A 5,526-nucleotide genomic window follows, 5' to 3' on the forward strand; every position below is an offset into this window, starting at 1 on the left:
GGTAAAATTCTTCAATTTCATCGTCACTAGCTTTAGTGGTTGCTGCGTAAATTTGAATGATTGTATTAACTGGTCTTTCTTGTAAGTATATGGATATTATCCTATCACAGATAGTACTTTGCATTAAGACTGATCTTGAGATGTTCTTTTTGATAATGAAGGCAATACTAGTCCTCTTCAATTTGTCATTCCAGACATAGTAAACCATGTAAATGCCAGATTCAAAAGGGCCAATACTAGTCCATTTCCATTTACTATTTCTTGTTGTTGTTGTTAAGTGCCGTCAAGTCGGTTCCGGCCCATAGCAACCCTGTACAGGATTTCCAAGGGTGTAAATCTTTATGGGAGTAGAAAGCCTCATCTTTCTCCCGTGGAGTGGCTGGTAGTTTCGAACCGCTGACCTTAAGGTTCACAGCCCGATTCGTAACCACTACGCTACCGGAGCTCCTTTATTATTGCCTAGGATATCAATATTTATGTGTTCCATTTAATTTTTGACAATTTCCAGTTTTTCTAGATTCATACTACATACATTCCATGATTTTTCATGGATGCTTAAATTTTTTCTTCTCTTTATTTTGAGTTGTGCCCTATCAGCAAACAAATGAATTGTTTATCCTTGGAAAGGAATTTTTCTGAGACTATGTTATTGAATATCTTATATTAATAATCCAGGATCTCAGAAACTGTTATTGAGTGCTGACTCATAGTGACCATGGATAGAGTTTCCAAGGAGTGGCTGGTGAGTTTGAACCACTGACCTGTGTTTCACACTGGCCTTTCTGTCAGTACCTTTTCCCACAGTGCTGCACCAGATCTCAGTAAAGCTCCTTTTCAAAGGTACACGAACAAACTGCCAATCTTGTAGTTCACAGTCCAGTACTGATCCAATAGTACCACACCAGGACTCCTACAGCACCATACCAGGACTTAAAAATCATTAATGTTAAATGTAAGGAGGAATACATGAACAAAGAATTTTAATCATCGTGATGAAACTGCTTTGTTTTTAGCTCTTTCCTGCACAGATGAGTTGGAGTCCTGGCGTGAGCACTGGACTTCAAAGTCAGTTTGAACTGTAAGATTAGCAGTTCAAGCTCACCATTTGCTTCAGAAACCCTACACAGGGTCACTATAGGTTGGAACCGACTCCATGGCATTTACCAAAATCAACAACACAGATGAATTGGAGAGCGTAGTGGGTCCATAACACTGGATGGTCAACCACACGTCAGCTTTTCTGAGGCAGAAAGAGAAGCTTTTTTTCATCTGCTCCTTCAAAGATTTAAAGTCTCCAAAACTCTGTACAGGGTCACTATGAGTGGAAACCAACTTCAAACACTTAACCCTAACAACACTGACGAGGTACATAAGAAAGTCATTTGTCATCTACAAATTCAAGTTTTGTGTGCTTGTTTTGCCATGTAGTAAGTACCATTGATTTGATGAAGCTGCATATGACCTAGGAGTCCAAATGATTAGGAAGTAATTTTTAAAACACATGCTCAGGAACAAATTACGTTTTGCAATGTGCTAAAATGCCTTTTCCTATTAGCCTAACCCTGTCAAAAAGTTTGAATAAGACCATTTTTCACATTTAAGTATGCATTGGACGCTTATGCTATGGTTCTTTTGAACTTTCTGCAAATGCTTTATAAGCATTATCTTGGGTTTTTTTTATTTATTTATTTTTTTAACTACACCATTCAGAAGTGTGTGACCAAGTAGCGTTATCCTCATTGTACAGGCACACAGAAGTTAATTGACTTTCTTCAGGTCTTGGAGAAGTAGAGAAAAGCAACAATAAAAGAAATGTTAGCTTCCTTTTTAAGTCAGAGCATAGTAGTTGTCATAGAACCGCTCTTTTCTTTCCACCATACAAAATAAAATATCGTCAAGACATGAGATTGTCTCCAGGAAACAAGGCTTCTGGAAGGGTGTTTGCATGGATTTGAGTAGTTTCATGTTAGGGTCAAGTTAAAACATCTCTGCACTCCTTGTAATTTCATAAAACATCAAAAACACATTTTTCAGTGAATGAAAAGATTCAGGTAATTTCAAAATGATAGAAAAGTTGGAAGAAAATTGAAAAGATTTTTGTTTAAATTTATGTGTATACCCTTTTAAACATGTGGGCTTACACACAAAACAACATGTCACTTATAACTTGTTCTGCATATTATTGAGAAGCATTCTGGATTGAGCTTTTTGCTCCTACATGTCTCCTTGATAATGTCAAAATCCCCCCCAATTGGATCATTCCTTTTCCCACTGAATAGATTTAATTTTGTCTGGTGAAAAGAGTTTGGATAAGATTATTATGATTCAATAGTGAGTAATTATTATCTTGAATAATTGCGACTGTCACAACTGTAAAGGTAGAAGTTTTATAACAAAAACAGGGAGTAGTTAAGCTTACAGTCCAGAAACAGAGGGCCCTAGGACCTTTAAGGGAGAAGAGCACAAGCAGAATGTGGGACTCTATCCAGAGAAGCAGCAACACCAGAGACTGAGGCAGAGATGAGGACATGGAGGGAGGGAGCAGCTGAGGATTCTAGATTCATAGAAAGAGAGGGACTGAGAGCTGGGGGCCAGGAGGCAGACTCACAGAATGTGCTCTTTGATGGTTTAAATTAGTATATATTCATGAGTGTTTTTATGTACATTCCCCCCACCCAAAACCAAAAAACCCCAGAATGAATAGAAACAAATACTGTTGAATGATGATGCACAGAGGAGATTGTAATCATTGCAATGAAACGATGGTGTAAAACTGATGTTCTCTCATGTAAACTATCACTCACTTCACAATAAAAAGTTAAAAAACGATAGGGGGAGAAAAAAAAAAGAATATATATCTGGCAGAAATGAATGCTGCAGTGAAAGGTGAGGGTAACATTGGCTGTGGTAGTTAAATTCATGTGCAACTTGGCTTACTTATGATTTTCAATGGTTTAACAGATCCATAATGATGTAATTTAGCATTTATGCAATGATGTGGTCATCTTTCATTCTGTGATCTGATATGATCAATCTCCATTTTCTATAACTCCAAGTTTTGCATATTCGACTGGGTTTTTGTAACCTAACCATACTGATAAGTGAGAAATGGATGTAACAACAAAAACAACAATAAATTAGGTGATCCCACAATGTATTTAGTCTATTTCTGGATCAAAATCATGCTTGATTATTGCTTGCTATGCAAGTGGCAGATTTCTTAACTCAGAGTTCCTCAGCCATATTACAAACACTCTGCTTGGAAAAACCAATCATCTGGGCCCAGCATGTCATCCATGTACTTTATGGTAAATATGCTGATACTCTTTCTGCTGCTTCGATGAGATTAATAAAGTCATTTGTCTTTATTTTAGTTACTTTTTGATGTCATAGCAAAAACATACTACAGTGAGTGACTTTAAGAAAAGGAATTTATCCTCTCACAGTTTGGGATACTGCAATCAAAACATGGCGTAGGGGAAGGACCTTCCTTTTAATATCTCCGGGTTCTGCTTGATGTTCCTTGGTTCTGTCTTCCCCATGTGTGTATTTCTGTGTTTATTTCTGCTATTCTTATAAGAAACCGTTCATGAGTGATTATGTTTAGGATACTGACCAAGTCTTGTATGACCACATCAACATAACAAAAGAAAAGCCCAATTTCTAAACAGGATCATTTTTTTCAAATTGTGAATTGAGTGAAAGTTAACAGATAAGAACATCAGTTTTATATCCAGTAAGTCATCTGCTTTGTTTCATCACAATGATTACATTTCCATACATGTAATAACACTTGTCCTACTTTCTCTCTGTGGTTACCCAAGTACAAATATCCTCTTTCAATACAATTCCTCTCCTCCCGTACATATTCAGCCTGTCTTTCTGTCCATGTATCTACACACAAAACATTGTTATTCCAAGATTGTATATATCTAACTGCTTAACTCTAGCCCTTTTAGCCATTGACTATCTCCCTGTGTCTTCACCTATCTTCATAATTCCTCTGCCCTTCCTGTCACCAAAATTGACATAAGTCTGCCCTCTAACCAGTGAATTACTCTCCCTTCCTTCCCACTCCTGGTAATCATCAAATAATGTTCCTTTTTGTATGAAAACAGTTACTTGAGCTTTTACAATAGTGGTCACATACAATATTAGACCTTCTGTGATTGACTAATTTCACTCAGAAAAATGTCATACAGGTTCATCCATGTTATGAGGTGTTTCACAGATTCATCATTGTTCTTCAATGTTGCATAGTATTTCATTGTGTGTATGTACCAAAGTTTGTTTATCCATTCTTACATTAGGGGTTATTTAGGCTTTTGCTATTGTAAATAGTACTGCAGTGATCATTGGTATGCATATATCTGCTCCTGCCTTGGCTTTTATTTCTTGTGGATATATACCAAGTAAAGGGATAACAGGGTCATATACTATTTCTATTTCCAACTTTCTAAAGAAGCACCACATTGCTGTTTTACACAGTGCTTGCACAATTTTAATTACAGTTCTACCAGCAATGCAGGGAAGTCCAAGTCCTTTGTTTTCTGTTTTTCTTTTGAACTTTGCTATTAATCCTGGTGTAGGTGATATTGCATTGCTATTTTGATTCACAGCTCTTTAATGGCTAATGGGAGTCCTGGTGTGGCACTGTGGATTAATGCACTGGACAACGAAGTCATTAGAACCACAAATCAATGGATCAAATTCACCAGCCACTCATCAGAAACCCTATACAGTGTCACTATGGGTTGGAACCACATTGTCGGCACTTAACAACAACAACAACAACAATGGCTGATGATCATAAACATTTCTTCATATGTTTGTTGGCTGCCTGAATGCCTTCTCTGGTAAAGTGGCTGTTTGTGTCATGTGCCCATTTTTTAAATTGGGTTGTCTTTTGCTTGTAGAGATGTCATAGTTTTCTATAAATTTTAGAGATTGTCTAATATGTTATTGCAAAGAAAAAAAATTCTCAGTCTGTTGACTCCCTTTTTACTTTTTTTTATTTAAAGATTTTTGTTGTGGAGTGAGTGAACATTTACAGGGCAGAGCATCAGTTGTACATTCAACTACACCTTGTTTCATTACAATAATTATAATCCCCTCCATGTACCATCAGTTAACAGAATTGCTCTCTATTCACTTTAGCTCTTTTTTTTTTCTTTTTCTTTTAAGCACTGAGCCATATATAATAATTTACACAACCAAAGGGCACACTCTGCAAGTCTGCCTCCTGGCCTCCTGCTCTTAGTCCCTCTCTTCCCATGAATCTGGAGTCCTCAGATGATCCCTCTTTCCATGTCCCCCATCTCTGCCTTGATATCTGATATAGTTGCTTCTCTGGATAAGGTCTTGCATTCTGCTTGTGCTCTTCTCCCTTGCAGGTCCTAGGGTCCTTAGTTTCTGGACTGTAAGATTTGCTACTCCCCTGTTTTTGTTACAAGACTTCTACCTTTACAATTGTGACAGTCGCAATTAATCATGATAGCTATTACCCACTATTGAATCATAAGAATC

Source organism: Chrysochloris asiatica, unplaced genomic scaffold (genome assembly GCF_000296735.1).
Source record: "Chrysochloris asiatica unplaced genomic scaffold, ChrAsi1.0 scaffold00043, whole genome shotgun sequence".
NCBI classification, from domain to species: domain Eukaryota; kingdom Metazoa; phylum Chordata; class Mammalia; order Afrosoricida; family Chrysochloridae; genus Chrysochloris; species Chrysochloris asiatica.